Below are 27,695 nucleotides of genomic sequence, written 5' to 3' on the forward strand. Positions count from 1 at the left end.
AATCAATTTAGTTTGCTAGCATTAAAATAAGAAGCGAAGGTGAATGATTAACCCATGGAAACCCTTGGGCTTACAGTATTGTAGAAAGTATGTGAATCAATTGATTTATTAACCTGACCTAGTGAGAGTTAATTTGGCAAAGTTCCTTTCTGCAGCTTGTTGAAGGTATAATACCTCTGTTTGTTTCACCTTCCTTAGTAGTTATGATTTGTCTTATTAGAACCTTTCTCTTATCCCTTTTAAGCTTATAGCCTAGAAGTTTTGGGCGATGAAGGCGTTAGCCCAAGCCCATCCTTAGGGGACTTGCTCGGTCTAAGTAGCATTTTCCTCTTTATTTAGTAGACTAACCCAGTCTTTAGACATCCTTTTAGACATTATAATCCTTATCTTCATTGCAATGGCAATGAAAGAGTCATCTAGAACCCCACTAGGAGACACACTCTGTCTGATTAAGGCAGTTTTCATTCGGAGACAGGCCTTGTTGTTTAGAGCCTATCCCTTAGGGAGTAAACCTTGACCTTGGTATAGAGTTAGCCCATATGAGGCATACCTTGCCTCATTCATGGAATCCTTTCTAAGTTGTGCCCTAACTTGTACCCCCTACTAGTTGGAGACCAACTTGGTCTGTTAGTTGCCTTAGCCCTACTTATTCATTGCAAGGGCAATGATAGGGATACTTGGAGCCCACCGTTGTGTCTAGAAGACTTGCTCAGTCTCACTAGCACCCTTGTTTATTCATTTTAGTAGTATTATTAGAGAGTCTTGGACTTATTTGCACTCCCTTATAGAGTATTAGAGAGTCTTTGACTCATTTGCTCCCCATTTAGAGTTGGTCATCCTACAGGTTAGGAGTTTGCCCCATATCTTTATGGTTTGCCTTTTAAATAGGAGTTTATCATTTAGGGTTGTTAGCACTTTTCTTTGTTAGAGACTAGCTTAGTCTTATTGGACCTTTACCTGCTTGGGATCTTATCGTGTTTTTCATAATTGGAACTTTAGCTCACTTGTTTGTGGCTTATTCATGTGTCTTTGACACTAGTTTGCTTACTCGGGGTTTCCCCTTTAGTTTTAGGGCTTTGCCCTAGTTTAGTGTTGTGTTTGTTCCCTTTGGACTTTGACCAAAAGGGTGAAAACTTAAAAAAAAAAAACTTAAAAAACATTTGAAAATCAAAACAACAAAAACATTTGGAAATTTGAAAAACTATAAAAAACATTTGAAGTGATAAGTTTTAGGAGTAGTTAGGAAAGTTTGTTTCCGAACTACGTTGGCTTGATCCTCTCCCACGAGGTACGTAGGCAGCTTGAGATCTTTATCCCAAGTGCAGTCAAACTTTGTAAATAAAACTTTTGAGAACTCTTTCAAATAAAAATCTTCCAAAATATTATTTTCGAAAAAATATTCCTCTAGAGTTAGGAGTTTCTCCTAGATTGAGTGTTTTAGACATAGGAGTTTGTCCTTGATGTGTTGTGTGCTTTATTTGTGTTTGTTTTGTATGTTTTGTGTTTGTTTTAGAGTTTGAGTTTGTCCTAGCTAGGAGTTTGTTACGCCTCCTTCCGGTCAGTTGGCGATCCACATCATCGACTGATGACTAGAGTAGGATGCGTTAGATAGCCCATTATTTTTCTAAGATTACAGCGTAGTTACACATAGGATATAGGAACCACTTGCATCAGCTTAGGGTTAAAAAAACTTGCATATAGTTAGGACATATAGGGTGTCTTAAAAATCTACAATTCACTTGAACCTAAATATCGCTCAAGATGCTTTAATAACCAGTATGGTGTTTTAGGTCGAGTCTAGTTTAATGGTCTAGATGTCTTAGGCATTATAGTTTAAATAGGCGCGAAGAACTACGTGATTCTGATTTTCGTGGAGGCGGGGATACGTAGGCGGGTTGGATGAACATCAGACCATCCAAGAGTCGAGGAATACATTTAGAGTTTAGGGTCTGTTGTTAGTATTTTAGGAGTTGTGTTTGGGTTCTCTACTGTTTATTGCATAGGATCATGCTAGTTTGCTTTCATCTTTTGATTGATAGTGATTTATCATTTGCAGTTTTTAGTTGTAGCCGTTAACTATTCACTATAGACTTGTTTAGTTGTAGTCTATCATGCTTAGCCTTAGTCATTTTTGTTCTTTACAGTTTACATTACTGCTCATACTCTTGCTTAATTATAAGTTATTCACCGCTTTCTTTATCGTCTTAACTCATGTGTAGCTGTAGTTATTTCATTTGTTCATCTCATCATATACGTATACTTATTTTGCCGTATATACAGGATCTTATATTATATTAGGCGCTATGTGTTAGACCTAATTTATAGGCGCTATGTGTTCGCCCTAATGTATATAGGCGCTATGTGTTTGCTCTAATGTATATAGGCACTATGTGTTCGCCCTAATTTATAAGCGCTATGTGTTCGCCCTAATGTATATAGGCGTCATGTATTCGCCCTAAGTTCCATTCCATTATTCTTTTATATGTCTGTCATTTTGTTTATTCTTTATTTCGTTTACTATATTCTTAATTCATTTCATGATTAACTGCTAGTTTTAGATTTCTTTTCCTATACAGACCTCATACCTTTAGTTGTAGTATGCATGTGTTTGTCCACCAAAACTTAGACACCCATTAGGCATGATAATCATAACTTAGCTATGATTAGGTGACACTTCTTTTATTTATTTTGTATGTGCTTATTATCCCTGGGTCATGCATGTTTAGGTAGACGTTTTCCTCGGGGATATTTGTTTACATTTCATATGATTTTTGCCCAAACCTCTTCAAAGTTAATAAATAAATGGCATAAGAGACCTAGTGCTTGCACTTGGGCGGATTGAGATGCTCTTCGGACCATCCTCATCCGTAATCAGGCACGAACCCATATATATTTCTGGTTATCCATTGCACAGAGGATTTATTTTTGGGGTTCTATGGCATATCCATGAATGGAGACTCTGAGTTATTTTTCTTGGTTCCGGGCTAGTCCCTGAATCAAGAGGTATCATCATTCATTTATATCGCCACTCGTGATATGCTATGAGGGTGGCATCTATTTCGAGAGTTTCTTGGTAGAGCTCTCATTCACGTGGATGATCCAAGAGACCGTCGGGGGCTCGTTCCTTGGCATCCTCTTAGGTCGGGGTCCACACCGCTTTATATAGAGATAAGTAAAACAATCGAAAAGTAAAAAAATAATACCTCCACACCACTTTATATAGAGATAAGTAAAACAACCGAAAGGTAAAAAAAAACCTCACCAGCTACTATGGAAGACCTTATAAAAGTCTCCCAACTTTCAGGTCACAATTAAGAAGGAAAAATAAGACTTTACCATGAGGGACAAGTTTTTATGTGGTGTTCAGATGCATAAGTTGTCGCCCTTCAGATTTGATTCAACAATAGAAAATTGAATTTAAACTCATATTGAAGAATAAAGAAAGAAAATTAATATTTATACGGAAGAAAACTAATTTTTTGTTGAAAGTTTGGATTTTGAAAGCCTTTAATCTATACTATAACATACTAGAATTTCAAAAGAAAACTCAATGATTTGATATTTCAAAAATAAAACCCTAGCGTGCTTGTTTTAATTCGCAAAGAAGAGAGACCTTACCCTTGATCAAGATCCTTGTCTCTAGGGTTGGTGATCCGAGATATACACTTTGTCCAACCCTTTTATACGCTCAAAAAGTTTCAAAGAACACTCCAATAATCCTTGATTATATGATGCCTTGGAGAAGAAGAAGAAGTTCAAGAACCCCTTTTGTGAAGAACACTTAAGAGAGAGATGAACACACTTGAAGAGAGGAATAAATTCCAATGAGGAAGAGAGAGGGATGAATTTTCTAAAGAAAGGCCAAAGGTTGTGCTTGCTTTGTTTTTATAGAAAACATTAAGGTTAGATTGGTTTTGGAAGTTTCCAATATGAGAACTCCTACCTTTAGTTAGTTTCCAATTCTCACCTATGGCATGCTTTTCCCTTACCTTCTAAATTGGATTAACTTCTAATATTAATTTTTTGCAAGCCAAGCAATGCTAAATTACACAATGGAGATCCTTCAAGATCAATCTAGAAGCCTTCTCACATATGAAACTAGCTTTTATGAATGATTTTCGTCCAAAAAGAGCTGCCCGATGTTTGAGCCTATTTTTGACCTATTTCGAGGCTGATTTAGGAAACGTCATAAACTAGAAAGTTGTAGATCTTTTCGAGACGTTCGAAACAAGTATAATATAATTTTTTTAGACCAGAAGGTAAAAAGTTATGGTTGTTTTAGTAACCTGATCATACAAGTCCTTTCTAATTATAACTCTTCATTTTTTTTTTCTAAAACAAATATGATGTCACCAACCACCTCATCCCATGTTACACTTTGTCCAACTCTTCTTGTGATGCTTTCTAAATTATAGCCATTCCCAGGTCAAAAACCCTAGAAAGAAGTTGCTGAAATACTTTCAAAACCAATTTGGAAAGGTGTGTGTATATCAAAGGACAAAGAGCAGTTATATAGAGGAAAAAAGGTTGGTCGGCAGAGGGCTCTCTCCTTTTATTATTATTATTATTTTCTCTCTCTACTTCTCTCCACATTCTCAAGCTTGCTCTCTTGCTCTCCACTCTTTATTTTCTCATTCTTTTCTCTCTCAACCAAAGACTAAACCACCATCATTTATGGCTCAAGGTGACATCAAGGCATTGAAGGAGGGAGATTTGGCCATTGCTAGAAGGAGAAAAAGACTAAAATTTTCTTTTATTTTGTTCTTTATTTCAAGTTCCAATTTAATGTACTTTTAGTTTATTTTAAGTTGGTGAAGAAGTTACTTTTCTTTTGTTTTTCTTTTCAAGTTCTTGATGGTACTTCTCTTCTCTATCTTCTTCCTTTTCTTTGTTTCTTTCTCCTTCTCCATGAGTAGCTAAACCAACTATACTTAGGGTTTAGATGAAGCCATGGGGCAGGAGAAATAGAAGTAATTAAAACCAGTGGCTTATATAACAACTTATGTAAGGGTTTGTATTTGTTGGATCCCAATCACTTATGCCACTGGCTTTCCCCTGTCGTATAAGTAATTGCCGATAAACAACTATAATTTCTTATATAATATACAAAATTGAGTAGTATATTTGATTAAACACTCATGGGCAATGACATCTATTGATTTTATTCCCCTTTGACTGGATTTATCAAATACACTATCCAATACAAAAATTGGTTTGATTAATAATCTAATCCCAACCTATGGTGGATTCTAATCATAAGTACTCTTTTATAGTGAATTAAGGTTTTTATACTATTCCAAATTACTTTTGCAATTTTTCAATTTACTTAAGCCCTTAGAATTTGATTTTCTAATTAGATTAGATAAGTAGTTAATAGAGATCATTAAAATTTTGGTACACTTTGACTAAATTAAGATTTTCAAATCGCAATCTTATTTGTGTTCGATTCTTAGATTGTTTAGAATACAAATTTATAGATATTGTTGGCTCCAAGGTACGTCCACGGAAATCCTGAGTAAATGCTAGGAAACATATATCATAGTTTATATTCTAAGTGATACAAGAATAGGATTTACAAACAATATTTCTCTTCCCTGAGTTCGACCCGTGACTACACGCGATCCGTGCACTTGCGGTTACTTAATAAATCAATCAGATAGATAACAAGGTTATTTGATATGGGATTAACTCTAGTTTTCTCCACCTCTTTGAGAGATGATGGATTCTAGTGTCAATTCCCATGTCAGGTGATACTGGTATCACTTCTCTTTAAGATTTGGATGTTTTATTTTCTTTTGCCCATCCCCAGGTCATGCATGTTTAGGTAGACGTTTTCTCGGGGATGCCCGTTCACATTTCACATGATTTTCGCCCAAAACTCTCCAAAGTTAATAAATAAATGACATAAGAGACCGAGTGCTTGCACTTGGGTGGATGGGATGCTTTTCGGACCTTCCTCATTCGTAATCAGGTACGGACCCATATATATTTCTGGTTATCCATTGCACAGAGGATTTGTTTTATGGGTTCCAGGGCTGACTTCCCTGGATGGCGACTCTAAGTTATTTTAGGTACGTCTTGGTTTCGAGCCCCGACTCCGGATCAAGAGATATCTCATTTATATCGCCACTCGTGCTATGCTATGAGAGTGGCACCTATTTTGAGAGTTCCTTGGTAGAGCTCTCTCTTCATGTGGAGATCCCAAAAGACTGACGGGGACCCATTCCTCGCCGCCTCCTTCGGATCGGGGTCCACACCAACAAAGATACATTTCTTTGACTTTGGATCTAATTTACTCTTTTGAAAACTAGGAATTAAAACATATGCATCACATCCAAATATCTTTAAATTAAGATAATCACAAGGAGTTTCGGACCATACCTCTTGGGGTGTTTTCTCATCCAATGCCGCCGAAGGTGATCGATAAATGAGATGGCAAGCCATATTTACCGCTTCCGCCCATAGCTCTTTGCCCAAGCCTAAATTGCTCAACATACACCTTGCACGCTCTACTAAGGTCCGGTTCATGCGTTCCGCTACACCATTTTGTTGAGGTGTATATGCAACGGTGTTGTGCATAACAATTCCGTCATATTTGTAAAACTTGATGAATTCATTCTTCTTGAATTCCATGCCATTATCCGTCCTTATCACTTTAATATGCCGCCCGATTTGTTTCTCAACCTCGGCCTTGAAGTGCTTGAATGCCATGAATACTTTATCTTCGGATTTCAAAAATGTCACCCATACCTTTCTTGAAAAGTCATCAATGAAAGATACAAAGTAAGATATGCACCTCCACATGAAGTAGTACGCGACGGTCCCCACACATCCGAGTGAATGTAGTCAAGAATACCTTTACTAGTGTGAGTCCTGGCCTTGAAACTTCGCCTATGGTGTTTCCCAAACACACAATGCTCACAAAATTCCTTTTCACCAAAGGTAATCTTCCGGATAAGACCCTTTTTCATCAAAATTTTCATACCCCTTTCACTCATGTGGCCCAACCGTCTATGCCATAACTGAGCCGGAAACTCATCATTTTCCGCCACCATGTGTGCATCATCGACCACCGTGCTTTCAAGCAACTTATACAAATTTCCAACCCGGATGCCTTTCATAACAACCAAGGCACCCTTAGAAATTTTAAGGACTCCATCTTGCCCGGTAAATTTGTAGCCACTTGAATTCAAATCCGAAAGTGAAATCAAACTTTTCTTTAATTCCGGAACATGCCTCACATGCTCAAGTATTCTCATCATCCCATCAAACATCCTTAATCGCACTATACCAACTCCCACCGTCTTGCTTATAGAGTTATTCCCCATCAAAATCAAACCATCGTCACATGGCTCATATGTAGCAAACCATGACCTATGAGGACACATGTGGTGAGTGACACCACTATCACGTATCCAATTTTGGTAAAAAGTGGGATTGCTATTAGCCATGAACACTTCATCTTCAATGAACCCGAATGTGGACTCTTCAACTTGACTGGCTTCATTCTTAACTTCAACACCCTTTTCTTGGCCTGAGTTAGAATCTTTTCCGAAGCCCTTCTTGTGCCGGCAATCTTTCTTTTGGTGACCTTTCTTTCCACAATTCCAACAAGCATCTTTGTCATACCGACCCCTTGATTTTGATCGATACTTCCACTTGCTTCTCGAAGTCCCTTTTGATGAGGTACTACGCTCACTTGATCTCCCTCTTATCACAAGAGCTTCATTTTCCACTTGATCCGAACTCCCAATGATACCTTTTTCTAGAGTTCATAGGCAAGCAATGCACTACACACCATCCAAGCTAACAGAATCATCCTTGGAACAACTCAATGTTGTGACCAAGTTTTCATAACTATCCAGCAACGTACACAACAATGTAACCGCCTTATCTTCATCATCCATCTTCACACCAACACTTTTAAGTTGGCAAATGATGTTGTTGAATGTATTCAAGTGCTCGGATATGTTTGTACCTTCCTTCATTCTCAAAGAATATAGCTTCCTCTTCAAGAAAATTCGATTGGTGAGAGACTTCCTTTGATACAAACTTTCCAATTAGCCCATAAATCGGCGGCCGTCTTCTCTCCCGCTATGTTGAATAAAACTCCATTCGCTAAACAAAAGCTAATAGTAGACCTAGCCTTCAAGTCCAATTCCTCCCAATCATCACTAAACATAGATGCCGGTTTCTTGTCTTTTCCAACCAATGCCTTATGTTGCCCATTTTGAATCAACAAGTCATGGATTTTCATCTTCCGCAACTCAAAATTCTTTTTCCCATCAAACTTCTCCACCTCAAACCGAGGACTCGTCATCTTCTCAAACTTTGCCTCTCTCAAGTAATTTCACAAACACCTTGTGTGCAAAACCCAGATGCTCTGATACCACTTGTTGCGACAAGACTCCGCCACTAGAAATTCGGTTATCAGAGACTACTCGAACCAAACAATGACAAATAGCCTCCGGCAACTCACGGAATCAGCCCAAATGAGAGTGTGCAACAAATCAAGAGTGCAGGGAAATAAAGAAAGAAAACAAGAGAGCAAAAGGCACACGAGATTTACATGGTTCGGCACTTTGGCCTACTCCACAGGCAATCCGGCAAGTAAACTTCACTATCAATGATGAGAAATTACAAACAAGGGTTAAAACCCTTACCTCTCCAACAATGGTGAAAACCCCACCAACACCCTCTTCTTACAACTCAAGCAAAAACCCAACTCCCTCTTTACAATGTCTTCACAAACCCAAAAACACCAATAACCTTGGATTAAAGCCGTTGCAAGAGAAGAAGAAGAAGAAGAAGAAACCCTTGGAGAGAGAAAACCCTTTTCTTGTAGAAAAAGCCCCAAATCCACTTCTTTAGAATAAGTCCCAAGTAAAGATAAACCCTTCTTTAGTGGGCTTATAAACCACATTCCAAGAATGCCCTCATGTAGACACCCCATTTTGACTGGGCCCTAAACCTCCTTATTTGAGCAAAATCCTCCTATAAATATAAGCTTAAGCCCTTATTTGTGATAATTATGGTTTTCTAAACCTAATTTCAAGAGAGAGAAAGAGAGGGAATCCTAGAGAGAGAATTGAGATCTCGTTTGCAAACCCTAACCCTCGTTCTTTTTTCCCCAATCATCTTCTCCGGCTTGCTCTGGCGAGCCCCAACAATACTCCGGCCAGCCAACTCATCTTCTCCGGTTACTTCTTTTGTAAACCTAGATCTCCATCTACCTCATCTGAACTATAACCTCTTTGCAAACCTTAGATTTTCCTAAATAGAAACCTTCAGTTTTTTACTAGATTTGTTCTTTTAAGGCCTTTTAGAAAGGAAAAAGAGTCATAAATCTAAGCTGGAATTGTTCCTTTCTCATTTTCATCAGTTAGATCAAGGTATACATATCTCTATACAAGCTTCAACTCAAAAGAATATGTGATTTTCATTTTATCAAGGAAAAGGTCAAATTTTGTTCAAAAGATAGGGAAAATTCAGGTATGTCTTTTATTTTTATAATTTCTACAGCAATTTTGGTATATTTAATTTGATCTGAATGTAATTCTCTGATGCTCTAGTGGTGAATGCTTTATATCTAATAGTATGTATTAAAGATATGAGAAAATGATGTTTAAGATGACAGCTTTCTTAGGAAAATTCTCTCGGTTTATGTCCATATATTTTAAGTCAAACTATGCTTATATTAAAGAGCTGAATCTATGATTTTGTGGGGAAAATAAGGATTAGACCTTATCTGTATCTTGATTTGGTTGTTTTGAGAAGGCTTGAAACGAGGAATTGTTTTGAATTGATTAAGCTTTGTTCTCATTTAAGTTTATAATGAAGATCTTAGTTTGATGATCTCGTTTGCTTATTCTTAGTATTAAATTTTTTTTATGACTCTGATCTACTTGTTCTAAGCATATTAAATGAAGATATGAAGCCTAAAAATCATGATCATGTTCTAAACACTGATGCTATGATGTTATTGCACTCTTTCTTAATATTATGGGTGCTACTGAAGTGAGGGTAAATATCAAGGATTATGTTAGTCATTCATTGGCTTATTTCGTTGCTTTTTGAAATAGTTTTTTTGGAATGACATTATAAATTTAAGTGATGTGGTATGGCAATGGATGTAAGACTTTGTTTTCCATGGTCTTGATCGTATGACATATTATCATGAGCTTATGAACAGACTACTCAAACAGAAAATTTTGTCACTCTTATTTTATCCCTATCATTCTACTTTTGACATTTTTAATAAGGGAAAAGTAATGTATTTTGGTTCAGTTGATAGCGGTTGATCCATGTCTTCCTGTGTGATAATGAAAAAACATTTTGAGCAACTAGTTAGAGTTTGAAACCAATGGCATAGCTGCCAAGATAGTACGATTGATATAGTTGTTTTCAAGTGTAGGAAACATATGAATTTATCCTTGGAATATAACTGCTCATTTCAAGTTGTACTCAATCAAAACTGAGTAGTCTTCATTTTTCCTTTTAGTGAATGAGATGGACATAGTCAATATTGAACACCATGAGTACTTTTTGAGTAGCAGGAAGTTTGATTTGTGTATGTGATTAGTGTGAAAAAGGATGTGGTGATAATATTTTTCTAAAAGTACAAATTGAGTTAGCCTCTTACCTCATTCTCTTCCATATCCTTTGACCTTCTTAGGTATGTGCTTGCATGACACAGACTCATAATTTCAGTTGCAGGAACTTGTCATGTTTTGGTTTGTATTTTCATTGTCGCAAATTCACCCAGTTTTCTTTTAAAACCATCATAAAATGTAGTGATGGAATCTCATAAAGCTTTGAAATCAGCCCTGTTTTGGATCTTCCACTGTGCTTTGAGTGAATTGAAGAAGTTTTTTACAGTTTTTTAATCAGCTCATGTTTTGGATGATCCACTGTTTTTTCGAATAAATTGAAGAAGTATTTAGTGTGAATTATCAGTTTGTTAAGCTTTAAATGCCTCGATTCATTTACACTATTGTATTGTTCATATAATGATCATGAAGAGGTTCGACATTAGCACAAATCATGTCTTATAGATGCATATGCTCTATGTTGTCTTACTAGTAGATGTCAGGTTTGAAAAGGGTTTTAATTTTTCAAAATCAGTTATGGTAAATGGTTGAAACAGCTGGTAAATAATTCATACGATCTTGTTTAAGAGTTGATGTTTGCTTTTGGGAATATTATGCCAGTCAAATTAGTGATTCTACCAGCTTCTTTTCTCCTTATCTTGTGGATGCTGTGCATATGTATTTAATGCTTAAAATGCTTGGTCTGTTCTTGCTATGATCAGTTGCATTTTTCTTTCCAATAAAAGAAGGTACTGACATTAGCACTATCATGTTTTGTAACTACAAGGCATGAAAGTACTAATGTTAGTTGCATAATAATGGCAATGAAAAATGCCTCCTTTCAGATACCTCTCTCTTGTTTCTTACAGAGAGGATATCAGCCCAGCCATGTTTTTCTATATTGTACATTTTTATCCAATATTTCTCTCCTATTGGTTTGCAACCCTAGTATTGTCCATCCTTCTTACTAATTTGGCTTGTGATGAGTTATTTTGGGAACAGTAAAGTTCACTTGATAACCCTTGGAATGTTAGAGGTCAAGTTAAGTGGGTTGAATTTGGAAAACAAGGCTGTAGATATATCATTTCGTAATGAAATTGTCTCATGATATCAGTACATTTAAACTGTAGTGTATGTGCAGGCATAACTCATCTTATTTTAAATTTGCTTGCAAGGGTCTCTTAGTAAATACTGTGTTAATACAATTATTGAATTCGAGTGAGTAATATCCATAAAGTCACCCTATTCATTTGAGATCCGAATGCCCATAGTGGATATTTCCTAAATGGACTCATATTGTGATAAGAACTTTGTTGTCTATAGGGTCCAAAATACCCTTGGTGACCTGGTGTTTAAGAAGTGATATTATTCTCTCATATTTAGACTTTTCGTGGGCTTAGGGTGTAGTTATGCCTATCTTGTTGGAACCTGTTATTGGCACCATGAACATTTTGCTCCTCCTTTGAGGATATTTCGCATACTAGGATATACCTTCTTGACACAAATCCATGGGATGACTTTATTTGTGATATTACCTCTGATTTAGCAATTATGCTTGCTTAGAAGTATATAGCCGCATGCCCCCTTTGAATGTATTTGTTACTACTGGTTTGTGGTTGTATAACAGTATTGATAATGAATATTGAGCTATTAAGTTCCCTAGCTGTATCACTTTAAGCATGAGAGCTTGAATTTGTATTGTTAAATTAGTAGTTGTACCGCCTTCTTTCACTTTAGAAAATTTGGGAATAATAGCATACAAGTTGAATGTAGTGTGACATTTCATGGGCAATGAAGACGTTAGCCCAGGCCCATTCTTAGGGGACTTACTCAGTCCGAGTAGCACTCCCTTCTTTATTTAGTAAACTAGCTTAGTCTTTTAGATGTTGTAGACACCCCCATTTTGCTATGCTTTAAAAAGCAAAAGGTTTGTTTGGTTTGTGTCAATCATCTGCATTAGGTATTCTTGCATTTTAGAGTGAATTTCACCTTATTTTAAAAAAATTGAAGTTGATTCGCAATTTTAAAGGTCTCTAGGGGGTGCCATTGATCTCTGGAAGATGAAAATTCAAGTTTCCAATCAAATAAGAGAACCTCATATTTTTGGGTTTCCCTCATTTTTGCCTATTTTTGCACCTCGGGGGTATTTTGGTCATTTCCAATGTGTTTCACTTGACCTTTACAGTGTGTCTAAGGAGTCTTAGATGATTCCATGAGTTTTTGAAAACCTGCTAAATTTAGAAACTCTTAGGGGTTTAACTTGACTTGGAAATTTTATATGTCGAGAGCATTATGTGGATTTTTAAGGAATGCCAAACGATCCTGTTTGATCTTGTCTACCAATAGAAGCGAACTTAAAAAGTTGCTATTTTTAAGGTTTTTCTTGAAAAGTTTCTATTTTTAACTTTCCCCTTTGGGGGTAATCCAATTTGAAAATATTTTTAGTCGCCTTTAGGTGTACCTATCAAATGGGGGCATTTTGGTCCGGGAAATTATTTTTTCTAAAAAGGGTGGCTCGATCATGAGTTGAGGGGTGCACCATGAATGTCAAATGGGTTAAGTTCATTCATAAAAATTTAGATTTAATGAGATTTTATTGAATTTTTGTTAAAAAAGTCCAAAGAACACTTTAAAAAGACCTATTGGATATGAGCCCATATGGGAGACCCATGTGGACTCAGTCATGTGGGTTGGCCCACATAAGTGGGCGCCCCACATGGATGAGGTGGGATGGTGATGTCATATTTGATGTGTTTTGAAAAAAAAAATAATGAAAAGAAGGAAGAGTTATAATTAGAAATGGCTAGTATGGTCAGGTTAGTAAAACGGACATAACTTTTTACCTACTCGTCCAAAAATTTGCAATTATACTTATTTCAAAAGACTCGAAGAGATCTACAACTTTCTAGTTTACGACTTTTCTTGATTTTGCCCCTAAATAAGTCAAAAATGAGCTTCAACGTTAGGCAGTATTTTTTGGACTGGAATATTTCATATATATGTTATTTCCATTGTGTGAAAGCTTCTAGAAGAATCTTGAAATATCTACCTTATGTAAAATAGTATGCCTTGGTCACGTTGATTTAGAAACTAAAAGGAAGAAAATATAAGGAAGAGAAATAAGAAATTAGCTAATGTGAGGCTCCTTACAAAGGAAACTACCTATTCTTTGCAAACCCTAGCTTTTTCTATAAAGCAAATCAATTCAACCTTGGGAAAGGGCTGAAAAATTCGTTCAACACTCTCCCTACTTCAAGAAAATTCATCCCACTTCTTTTTGGGCCACAATGCATCACTTTCAAGTGTCCTCCATTAAAGCACACTTGGATATCTTCTTCTCCTCTTCAATATATATCGATTTGGGCTATATTCTTTGGTCTTCGGGTTTTCTAAAGCGTATAAAGGGCTGGACAAAGCTTATATCTTGGATTACCAGCCCTAGAGACAAGGATTCGCGATCAACAGTAGGTTTTCTTCCTTTTTGTTATCTAAGAACTAGAAAACCATGTTTAGGGTTGTCTTTTCATCGTTTTCTTTATGTTTTTTGAAAAGAATCTCATGAGAAGTTATCTTGCACGATCTAATATGATTTTTGATGGGTCAATTTGATTTATTACCAATTTTGGTGAAAGAAGAACCACGTTATATGTGAAAATGAGGTGTTTGACCAATTAGGGTTTCAAGTGGCTTTTGACTCGTTTTACAAAGCAAGTGTTTTGAAACCAAAATTTTTTCGCAAAGTTGTATTTTTTGAGTTTTAATAACATTAAAAGAATGCTAGATATCAAAAAATTTCAGTAGAATTCATTTATTTTGATCACTCTAAAATTCGTTCAAAAATTACTCGGAAATGGAAAATATGATGAATAAAAATTTGTTCATGTATCAAAAAAATTCAAAATTAGACGAAATTTTGTTCTCATAATCATTTTAATATTTGAACATCATATAAAAAGTTTCAAAAGATTTTGAGTTTATTTATTATTTTTACTGAAATTGTTAAATATATCACTGATTATCACATATATAAAGGAGATACCACCAAACAAACTCTTCAAAAGCTGAAATTTCATAGTTAGATGAATTGTCCCAGAAATATCATATTATGAATTTTTTGGGAGTTTTGTGAATGTTTTAATATTTTTCATTGATTTTTAATTGATTTGATCAAAACATGAATAAATCTGTTAAAAATAGTAAAATCCAAAAATAATGTGTGAAAGTTTTACTATGATTTTTTATTATTATGAGCATATTCTAGTAACAGTTTGGTTTGATTTGGAATTCGTTTGCTATGTATTGCTTTGTAATGTCATCAATCTGGCTTGAAATTGATAAAATCCTATAAAAATCAATTTTAATTCCAAAAATCATGAAAATTTCGATAAAACTATTATTTTCCATCATGTATTCATTACTTAAGCCACCGAAACAGAAACCTTAGGAATCATTGATCTCCTTTGTAAACTTACCATATAAGGATAGTTTAGATGCCGAGGTAGCATTCATAATCGTGTCCTAATTGCGATCAATTCTTGACAATTTGAGAATTTAAATTATAGTATGCTGTTGGATCTGAGGTTGTAGTCCACGAAAATCCTGATAAACATGCCAGGCAATAATATACTATAACTTATATGCTAAATTGTGCAATGGTGGAAAGCCTGATTCCCTTCCATGGATGCAACCCAAGGATGAAACTTGTCAACCTTAGAGCCATTGGTATTCCTTAGATTTTAGGAGTTAGAAACCTTTAAAGAACTGAAAATCATTAACTTCACAATCTGGGTTGATCAAACCCATGTTTTTGGAACCGTTGGATAAAGGTATCACCTCGTAGGAACCCTTTGAGCTGATTAGAAACACTTACGTCACGTTGTATTCTAGGTTTTATGATGTCCTAGAGTTAGGAGTCCACCCTTATTACGGCCGTTTGCTATGGATAGCAACCGTGTCATAAATCTAGTTACACTAGTTAACCCATCTCCCTATAGGACAAGCCTAGTTAACCTAGGATGTAGGTTCACCTGCATTAGTTTATGGAACATTTTGTACTAAGATATGACCATATAGCATCTTAGATGAAGTCCTAGGATAATAAAATATAATCAACTTAAACTAAATAATCTCTCTTAAACTGTTGAAACAGTCAATCTAGTCTAGATCGGTGTCCTAGATGTCTTGGGCATGTAGCTTAGTTTAGGTCACCGAACTACGTCGACTCTGATCCCAGTGAGGCTTGGGCACGTAGGCAGCTTGGATGTTTGGATGACATTCCTCGCACGAGTCGACCCCACACACAATCAATGGGATTTTTAGGGTAGTTTTTTATTTCTTCTCTCATTTAAAACCCTCAATTAAATTGATTAAATCACTTAGGATTTTTTCCCAAATTAGAATTTTATGAGAACTTTCACATAGATTGAATCTCAATAATCAAGAAAATCAAGATACACTGTAAGCCCAATGGTTTTTACCTTGGCATTCCCATCTTGTTTTGATGATTCCAATACACAAGTGATCTTTTATCACTAATGTGTTTGATTGTCTAAGTTGTAGATTATGATAAAGTAAGATCAAGGATGCTTGGATTGAAGGCCAAGAAGCTCACATTGGACCACTAATTGGAAGGCCAAAGTCATCAAGCAAGAAGTCATGAAAACTTGAAGACATGAAGAAATTCATATTGAAGACCATTTTTTGTCTTTTAGAATGTAATTGATCCAAACCTAGATTAGGCTTTTAGAGGCATAATTAAGTTAATCTCACACACCCTAAAAATATATGTGATTGTATTTGTGGAGTTCCAACACCTTGGAACCCTCATAAGCAATCCCAACTTGGTGTTAAGTTGGAAGCCCAAAAACAGAATTGAAAATCTGCTCTTCATAGGCTTCTCGGAACTCCGAGAGTTTTTCTCGGAACTCCGAGAATTCTCGGAACTCCGAGAAATGGTCCAGTAGACATTTTTTCATCTTCTGTTAGAATTCCCGGAACTCCGAGATTTTTTCTCGGAACTCCGAGAATTCTCGGAACTCCGAGAATTATTCTCGGAACTCCGAGAACACTCCAACGATCTGAAAAAGAGCCGTTTGGAATTTTGCTGAAATTACCTCAATGCCATTGAACGGTCATATTTTGGTTTTCCTATAAATATGGGTGTTCTAAACATACAAAGCATCAATCCTAACACTCTAAAACTTCATTTGAATATCCAAGAGTGAATCAAACTTCAATTGTGCCTCTCATCACCATCTTTAGGATTTGGATCATAGGCTCAAATTTGTACATCCATTTTGTAACCCTTGTGAGGGATTTTTCATTTCTTTCTTTCAACCTTCGAGTGTTGTATTCGGGCGAGTATTCGGAGAAGCGGAGCCCATTCTCCGTGGTGAGGATAGCCACCAAGGTTAAAGCTATTGGGGTGAGGATAGCCACCAAAGTTAAAGCTATTGTAATTGGCATTCGATCTTCGCCAAGGTTAAGAAGATCAAATAGTGAAGCCATCGACGGGTTTGGTTGGTGGAGTGGAGTAGGCCTCGGATTTGAGGACCGAACCACTTTAAATCTCGGGTGCACTCTTTCTATCTCTTTGCTCTTTTATTTGCATTGCACCATTAGATTTAACTTGTATGCTTGAATATTGATTCCTGATCTCTTAATCTTAAAATCGGTTTAAAGGTTTTAAATTGGTAGATTCTATTTCTTAAACAACCATATTCTCCCTCCTCATTGTGTTGCCATTCTAGTATAACTTGGGACCCCCCTACATCGGATTTTCATACACATTTAGGAACCACATTGAAATTAGATCATCTAGGATATATGTCTCGTAGTTTGCACAGTAAGAGAGTTTAGGTGAGCATTTTAAAAAAAAATTAAATGAGTTAATCTTTGGAATTGAAGACCGGATTATTGGGCAAGAATGGTGCATATGGTGATAATCTGTCATACCTTCCATTCTCGTAATCAAATAACGAATCTAGATTTCTGGGATCGCAGATCATTGCAGTGTCACTTATGGGTCCTAGGTCCCTTACCTAGGTGGCAACTCTAGTCATTCTCTTTTATGTGAAATTCAGATTTCTTTTGTGATCCCAAGTTCACTGAAAAGATGATTTATATCAATAATAAAAAGCACACGCCCTTCCCGTGGGTACGAGAGACCAAGAGGGGGAGGCAGCTCGTGCCCCCCTCTCGGGATCGGGTCCCACAGATGCCCTTAGATATTAGAACCCCTTAGCAATGCAAAGGGCGATGAATGAGTCATCTAGAGCCCCTTTAGGAGACAAGTTATGTCTCAAGTAGAAAAAGTCATATCTTTTGGAGATAGGCTTTGCCTCATTAATGAGTTATATTAGGAGACTACTCAAGTCTCATAAGTTGCACCCCCTACTAGTTAAAGGCTACTCAAGGCTCATAAGTTGCACCCCTACTAGTTAAAGACTAACTTAGTCTTTTAGTTGTCCTACCCCTATTTTATCATTGCAGGGGCAATGATGAGGTTACTTGGAGCCCTCCATAGGAGACATTCAGTATCTCATTAGAGTTAGCTATTCCCCCAAAGGAGACAGGCTTTATCTCATTTGCCCCAGTTATCCTCTTATTCTATGAGACTTGCCCAGTCTCATTAGCACCCCTCTCTTAGAATTACTAGTTTAGGAGTCTGTCCTTAGCCAGAGAGAGTATGTCCTCTAGATAGGAGTTTGTCCTCTACTGTTAGGAGTCAGTCCTTCAGTTTCAGGAGTCTGTCCTACCGTCATAAGGAGCTAGGATTTTGTCCAACCTTTCATAAAGTCATGGGATTATGTCCAACCCTTGCAAAGTATAGGATTCTGTCCAACCTTTGCAAACCTCAGGAGTCTGTCCTACCCTTATAGATGATAGGAGTCTGTCCTACCCCCTTACATAGTATAGGAGTCTGTCCTTTATATTGGAGTTCCCCTTTAAGCTTTAGGAATTATGTCCTTAGTGTTGACACGCTGTCATGCTGTGGATCACGGGTGCAGTCATATAAGTTTCCTTTAGCTGAAAGGGTGAAAATACTTTAAGAATCCAAAAAACATTAGAAATTCAAAATTCAAAAATATTGAAACATTTCAAAATTCAAAAACAACGAAAACATTTGAAAAATCAAAAACATCTGAAAACTTCAAAACATATTAAAGTCAGGAGTCATTAGGAGAGTAGTTAGGAAAGTCTATTCCGAACTACGTTGACTTGATCATCTTCCATGGGGTACGTAGGTAGCTTGGAATCCTTATCCCTGGTCAAACCTTCAAAAACAAATCATTTAAATCCTTTCAAAAATATAAAAATCCTTCAAACAAATCTTTTACACCTGTTTTCAAAAATATATTTCTTTGGAGTTAGGAGTTTATACTAGATGTCTTGAGTGTTCTAGAGTTAGGAGTCTATCCTCGCTAGGAGTCTGTTACGCCTCTGTCCGGTTAGTTGGCGATCCACATCGCTGACTGATTACTAGATTAGGATGCGTTAGATAACCCATTATTTTCCTTATGACACACAGCCTAATTACACATAGGATATAGGAACCACCTGCATTAGCTTAGGGCTAAATTTGCATTAGTTAGGACATATAGGGAGTCATAAAATCCACAATTCACTTGAACTTAAGTAATCGTACAAGAAGCTTTAAAAACTAGTCGAGTCTAGTTGATCGGGTCTAGGATAGCAGTCCTAGATGCATTAAGCATTGTAGTTTAGAATAGGCACGAGAACTACGTGGCCTTGATTCTGTAAGAGGCGGGGATACGTAGGCAGCTTCGGATGAACATCAGACCATCCAAAGATTCGGCTCGAAAAAACCATTATAGTTTAGGGTTTGTCGTGTCGTATCGTGTGTGGGTCGAATCGTGTTGTATGTTTTGTTGTATTTTCTTACTTTCATGTACAGACCTTATACCTTTAGATGTAGTATGCATGTGTTTGCCCACAAGAACTTAGACATCAATTAGGCATGACACTCATAACCTAGCTACGCTTAGGTGACACTTCTTTCATGTATTTTGTGTGTGCTTATTATTTACATCCTCGGGTCATGCATGTTTAGGTAGACATTTTCTCGGGGATCTCTGTTTTCATTTCATATGATTTTCACCCCAAAACTCTTCAATGTTAATGAAAATGGCATAAGAGATGGAGTGCTTGCACTCGGGCGGATGGGGGTGCTCTCCGGACCTTCCTCATTCGTCACCAAGCACGGTATCTCTAGTTATCCGTTGCGACAGAGTATCTTTTGGGTTCCAAGGCCGACTTCCCTGGATGGCGACTCTTTCTTTGCGTCAAGTACATCTTAGTTCTAGGCTAGTCCCCGAATCAAGAGGTATCTCACACATCGCCACTCATGCTGTGGGGGCACTCTTTCGAGAGTTCCTTGGTATAGCTCTCCTTCACATGTGGAGATCCTAGAGGTCGCTGGGGGCTCGTCCCTCACCTTCCTCGGGATAGGAGTCCACACTCACTCAAAGAATTAATTCCCAAGTGATTTTATATCACTAATACAACAAAATACTCGTCGACTCGACTCGGAACTCACCCGAGTCGACTCCTTTTTACCTTGGCCGCGTTCCGCATTGCACCGCATTTTGCCCTTCAGAGTCAATAAAAACTCCTTTGACTCTCCCAAGTTATGACCGCGGCAACCGCATTCTTAGCCGCGTCCACACCGAGTCAACAAGGATTTTTCTTAGCCGCGTTCCATGTCACATCCACATTTTTAAACTCTAGTCTCCCCTTCAACCTTATTTTTATCACCATCAGCTTCTGATTTCACAGGTGGATCTTGCTGATGATTACTATGCAAATAATATGCACTAAGTTAGTCTTTAACTACAGTATCCGGTCCATTTAACACTTTAAACACTTTAACTAATTACTCCTATATCTCTCACTCCTCATTTTTTCTTTTCTCATTTCAATTTGTCATTGTGGATTTTCTACAATGGTTGTAAACTGTAACTTGGGTTATGTCAGTTTAGTGGGGGGAATTTTCCTTTCATTTGGACCAGTGTTTAAAAACGCAGATATAACGCGCAACGCGGACCAGAAAAATCAATGTGAACTCGGGGCGAACGCGGCCAAGAACGCAGTTGACGTGGTCAACGCGGTCATAACTCGGGAGAGTCAAAGGAGTTTTTATTGACTCTACAGGGTAAAACACGGAACGCAGATATGTGCAACGCGGCCAAGAAAAATCCTCGTCGACTCGGGCGAGTTCCTTGTCGTGTCAAGGAGTTTTAAAACACTTATTTTGACTCCACTTAATCCAGTTTACACAACTCTTTGATTGTGACACTACAATTTGTTTATTTAACTCAAGCTTTCTAAGCAAATTGTCTTCAAAATGGTTCCTATGAATATTTATATCAGAAGTGCCTATAGACACCCTCATTTTGCTACGCTTTAAAAAGCGAAAGATTTGGTAGTATCATCGAGTCTTGAGTCCGTATTCAGCATTAGATTAGGCATCCATGCATTTTAGGGTAGATTTCACCTCATTATGGGAGTTTTGAAGTTGATTCGCAATCCTGAAGGTCTCTAGGGGGTTCCTTTGGCCTCCAGAAGATGTAAAATCAAGTTTCCAAGCAAGTGAAAAAACCTGCTATTTTTAGAATATTCAGGGTTTCCCTCATTTTTGCTCATTTTGCACTATAAGGGTATTTTGGTCATTCCTGATGTGTCCCGTTTGAACCCCGAGCTGTGTCCGAGAGATCTTGAGTGATTACATGAATTTTGAAAAAGCTGCTGTTTTTAGAAACTCATGAGGCTTCCACATTTTCATCATCTTATGGATGTTTCAATCATTTCTCATATATTCAAAACCATCTCGAGGGTACAGCTGATGGATTAGGAGTAATTTCGTAAGAATTGGGAAACCTGCTAAATTTAGATCTCTCAAGATTTTCTCTTAGTCTTGCACTTCGGGGGTATTTTAGACATTTCCAATATATCATAATTGGTCCCTAAGTTGTGACTAAGAAATCTTGAGTCTGTTCATAAATTTTTGAAAATCTGCTATTTTTGGAATTTTTCAGGGTTTTCCCTAACCTCGCCAAATTCTAGCACCTCGGGGTAATTTGGCCTTTTTCTGTGTAATTCTTTGATCCCTGAAATATGTCTGAGAGATTATGAATGATTTCCTGAATTTTGAAAAACTTGCTAAATTTAGAATTTCTCAGGAGTTTCACTTAATTTAGAAATTCTAAGTGTTGAGGGCATTTTGGGTATTTTCAGGGGATACCAAATGATCCTGTTTAATATTGCTCATCGAAAGGACCCAATTTTAAAAGTTTCTACTTTTGAAGTTTGACCACAAAGACTTTCCATTTTTAATTTTTTCCCTTTAGGGGTGAACCAATCTGAGGGTATTTTGGTCGCATTTGGATGTCTAACAGTCAAATAGGGGCATTTTGGTCCGAAAGTTGTTTTCCAAAAAAGATGGTCCGATCATGTGTGAGGGATGCACCATAAATGTCAAATGGGTTGGGTCCATATATAGAATGTTGAATTTAGAAAGATTTTATTGAATTTTTATGGAAAAACCCGAAACCCATATGAAATTGCCCATTGGGCTAAAGCCCGCAAAGATGGAGCTCATATGGTTTCACCCATATGGGTCGACCACCATGGTGGGTACCCCACATGGCTAACCCACATGAGTTGAGCACCCAACCTTGATGATGTCACAATGGTGACATCATATTTGTTAAAAGAAAAATAAAAAGAATAAAAAAAAAGAAAAGAAGGAAAAAGGAAAAGATGAATGATTGCTTAAAAAGGTTTTCTTCCAAGGAAGCAATGTGGAATGAGAATAGCATGTCTTGATTGACAAGAAATTAAGATTAGAATCAAATCAAATTTGGAAACAAGAAAGAAAGAAAGCAAGAGGGAAAAATTGGAAACAAGCCAAAAAGGAAGCTCACATTGGAAACTACTATTTCTCTCTTAACCCTAGGTTTTTTGTATAAAAATCAAAGTAAACAATCCTAGGAATGATCCAAAAAAAATCCAAATTCGTCCTTTTTCTCTTTCTCTCCTCATCCAAAAAAAAAAAAAAAAAACCTCTTCTCTCTTGAAGTGTGTTCATCTCTCTCAAAGGTTGTTCACAAAAGGGATTCTTCAATTCCCTTTTCTTCTTCAATAAATCACACATAAAGGATCTTTTGGGTGTTCTTTGGGTCTTCTTCATCATATAAAAGGGTGCGACAAAGCGTATACCTCATATCTACGCACCCTAGAGACAATGAGCGCGATCAACGGTAGGATCTTTATCTCTGTAATATCAAAAGTAGAAAACCATGTCCAAAATTTGTGAAATCTTGTTTCCAAACCACTTTTTTTTATTTCCAGACCACCCAAAAAGTTACAGAGTATTTTGAATTTTTTTTAATCCGGTTTTAAATTATTTTAAATTTTGGCTATTTTTAATAAATATCAGAAGGTTATAAAAATTGATGAAACTTTCCAGAATTAATGTTTAATAATAAATTGAATTTCTCATGAAATTATTTTTTCGAAAAAAAGTTTTTTTATTTGTTTTCTAATCGCTTCTTCGTTTTACGTGTCGTAATTCTTTTTTATATTAAATTAATGAAATTTCGAATCTTTTTCCTACAAACCAGTAGTTTCGGCCATTAGAAGGTTAGTGAAAAATGTTTAAAAGATTTTACAAATGTTTAATACGATTTCACAATTTTCTTTAAATAAAACAGGTTTTAATTCCTAGGAAACGAAATCCCTTTTTTATTCAAAAATTAATTTTATGGAGGAGCATTAATTATTACGTATTGAAAATTTAAAATTAAATCATATAGCCTATTTTATATCTACTGAAATTTGTACATAATTTTAGAATACCATTTAATCTACTTTTTAATTGATTCATTGATTTTATCCGAATTGTGTGTGAATTTTAATTAGAATCAAATCTTGATAAACACCTTTGAAATTTTTACAGTAGTCTAATACCATGATTCTATCTATACTGTAATAGTTTCACTTGATTTGAGATTCGTATGCTATGAGTTGATTTGTTAATTTGTAATCTAACCCAAATTTTGGAAATTCAAAAATTGATAGAAAAACTTATTCCAAATTCATGAAACTCTTCCAATAGTCTAACCTCATTCATATCTTGTTATTGAAAAAGTTGTAATGAATTTAGAGTTCGATTAATTAGGGTTACTGTGTAATCCTAGCAATCTAGTCTTAATGTTAATAAATCACAACTTAATAGCAAATCAACACAAAAGTCAGTGAAAACTTCCGGAAAATCCTAATTTTTCTTCATATATTTAACCTTATTATTATTTGAAACAGAAACCCTAGAGGTTATAGATTCCCTTTGTAAATTGACTATGCTGCGATAGTTTAATTGCCGAGATCGCATTCATAATTGTATACTAATTGTGATCGTTCCTGCATAATTTGAGCATGAAAATTATAGTATGTTGTTGGCTCCGAGGTCCACTGTCCACGAAAGTCTGAGAATCATGTCAGGCAATAATATACTATAATTTATGTGTTAAATTATACAAGGATTGAGAGCATGATGCCCTTCCATGGATACAACTCAAGGCTGAAATTTACCAACCATAGAGCCTCTGGTATTTCTTAGATTTTAGAATTCGGAAACCTTTAAGAAACTGAAAATCATTAACTTCAACAAATTGAATCAATTTACCCCATGTCTTTCGGAACCGTTGGATTGCGGTCCCTATCGTAGGAACCTTTAGGGCCCCTTAGGAACACTTATGTCACATTGTGTCCTAAGTTTTAGGGAGTCCTAGAGTTAGGAGTCCAGCGTCATCACGGCCGTTTGCTATGGATAGCAACCGTGCCATAGATCTAGTTACACTAGTCACCCAATTTTCTCCTAGGACAAACCTAGTTACCTAGGATGTAGGTTAACCTGCATTAGTCTAAGAGACGTAATGCACTTAGCTATGACCATATAGCATCTTAGATGAAGTCCTAGAATAATAAAATCTTCAACTTGAACTAAATAATTTCTCTTAAACTGTTAAAACAGCCAATCCAGTCTAGATCGGTGTCCTAGATGAGTTAGGCATAAGTAGCTTAGTTTAGGTGGACCGAACTACGTCGACTCTGATCCCAGTGAGGCTTGGGTACGTAGGCAGCTTGGATGCTTGATGGCATACCAATCACGAGTCGGCCCCACACACAAATGGTGGGATTTTGCATATTAGTTTTTTTTATAAATTCTTAATTAAAATATGTAGGATTTTCTCAAATTAGCATTTTAGGAGAATATTCACTTAGATTGAATTCAAACAAATTAAGAAAATCAAGTTACACATTAGGGAATACATTAAAATTAGATCTTATGATGCATATCATATAGTTCGCACATTAATATAGAGTTAAATGAGGCATTTAAAAGAAATTCAAAAGAGTTAACTTTTGGAATTGAAGACCGATTATCGGGCAGGAATGGTGCATGTGGTGGTAATTTTTCATACCTTCCATTCTCGTAACCAGGTAACGAGTCTAGATTTCTCGTCAATTATGGGTCCTAGATCCCTCATCTAGGTGGCGACTCTGTCACTCTCTTTTGCGTGGAATTCGGATTGCCTTAGTGATCCCAAGTTCACGGTAAAGATGAATTAAATCACACCTTGCTAGGCTCGACGGCTTACTCGTGCCCTTATGGGTACTGGGTTGCACGTTTGTTTGCACCTTATGGCTTGGTTGATGCGTGCTTGGTTGGGTAATTAAAAATAATAATAAAAAGCACACGCCATTCGCGTAGGTGCGAGAGACCAAGAGAGAGTGTAGCGCCTCGCGCGCTCGCGACCCTCTCTCGGGATCGGGTCCCACAGTTTGGTGACTTTGTTAGAGACCACCTAACTTCATTAAAACTTCAAAGGATAACTCATTTGAATTTAATTTAACTGGCTCATAAAAAATTCTATCTTATATCTTATTCTTGTTAGATTAGTTTGTATGTTTTATTTTCTCATCACATTTTACTCAAATTTAATCTAACAAAACCTGAAGGCATCATAGATTGCGCAAACTTATTGCACACACTTACATCACTTGCATCTAAACCCTTGTATCTCACTGTAGACACCCCATTTTGCTCTACCTTAATCGATAAAGAAATTAGGGTTTGTTTTCCGTCGGTTTTCCAATGTCTTTCTTTCCCGCATCCGTTTGTTACATTTCTAAATATTTTTGGTCGTTTTCGTCGTGTTTCGTATTTTCCCGCTAAATGTTGAGAAGGATTATTCAGAAAAATCTAAACCAGAGAGAATTGGGACCCGTTTGGTGGGCCCGCATTGGGTGCTTCGATTAAATTTGGATCGAGAAAGTTGGACCCATTTGGTGGGGCCGCATGATGCATTTTGATTAAATTTGGACTCGTTTGGTGGGCCCGCATTGAACATTTGTTTAAAATCGAATCAACCGAGGGCCCACATTGTGGGGCCCGCGTTGTGGGGCCTCAGTGGGGCCTCTTGTGAGGCCTCTTATGAAGAGCAATGATGGTAGCTCTCCACTAAGACAACATGATGGGCCCTCCACTAAGAGCAATAATGATGGACTCTCCACTAAGAAACATGATGGGCCCTCCACTAAGAGCAATAATGATGGACTCTCCACTAAGAAACATGATGGGCCCTCCACTAAGAGCAATAATGATGGACTCTCCACTAAGAAACATGATGGGCCCTCCACTAAGAACAATAATGATGGATTCTCCACTAAGAGGGACAACATGATGAGCTCTCCACCAACATATCTCTCTCTCTCTCTTTCTCTCCCTATATATATCTCCCTTCCCATCCATAAGTGGAAGAGGAAAAAAAAAAGAAATTTATCTTCCATTATCTCTTTCTCTTCCATTATCTCTTCTAATCACTCCCTCCAATCCCTTTCCTCAATATATTCTTCCATCCCTCTCCCTAATATTCTTCTTCCATTATCTCTTCACTCCCTCAATCACTCCCTCTAAACACTCTAGAGAAAGCGAAAGACGGCGGAGCGGATCGGCGGCGGCAGGATTTTTTATATTTTTTTGGATTGGGCAGAGATCTTCACCACAGGTAGGTGCATTGTTCTCAAAATATTTCTGTATTTTTCCGAATTTTTCTGATTTTTTCCGCAAATTGTGTTTTAAAAATGAAAAACTCTTCAAAAAAACATCTTTTGACGAAGAAAAATTAAATTATATACCAAACAGATTCTAAAATTAATGAAATTTCGTGGGAAAATAATATGTTACTGATTCATTTTACCATGAATTTATAAAGATTTTTGGAGTTTATTTGGTATATTATTTAATATTTGCTTTGAAACTTATCAGATTTTAGGAGAATTTTTACTAACATCAGATCATCATTAAAATTCATAAAATTTTTACAGTAGTCTTATCTTCCATATTACTTGTTACTGTAAAAGTTTCGTATTATTTGGATCTGTTTTAATATGGGATGTAGTGTTAATTTATAATCTGGTCTAGAAATTGTAAAATCCGAAATTGGTCGTAAATAATTTCTAAAATTCATGAAAATCTCACTGCATGCTATTTTGATTCATATAGTATTTCTGTAGAAATTTCATAGAATTTAGAGTTATATTTCTATTAGTTTATGTGTTAATTGTGCAATCTGGACATTTAATGGTTTAATCAAGATTAAATGTGAATTTAATGTAAAAATATGCAAAACTCATCCTGTAAGCTACATACATTTTCATCTTGCTGCTGTAGAAATTTCAAATCATTTCGAATTTATTTGCAACAATTTCACTTGTAAAACCGCTCATATGCTTAAAATTGATAAAATCCATGGAAAATTCGAAATTAATTGAAAATCATATAAAAATTCCTAAAGAACTTTAAAATTCTGTCACATGTTCACTCCTTAATCCATTGAAACAGAAATTTTAGGATCTTTAGATTTTCCTGGAAAAATGGCCAGTGCATCCATAATCGTATCCCAATTGCAACTTGATCTTTGACAATTTGAATATTTAAGTTATAGCATGTTGTTGGCTCCGAGGTTATTGTCCACGGAAATCCCGAGATTCTGCCAGGCAATAAGATGCTATAACCTAAGT

This window comes from Tasmannia lanceolata, unplaced genomic scaffold (genome assembly GCF_043159265.1).
Source record: "Tasmannia lanceolata isolate RefF3 unplaced genomic scaffold, GAP_Taslan_0.1 ptg000012l, whole genome shotgun sequence".
Lineage (NCBI taxonomy): Eukaryota > Viridiplantae > Streptophyta > Magnoliopsida > Canellales > Winteraceae > Tasmannia > Tasmannia lanceolata.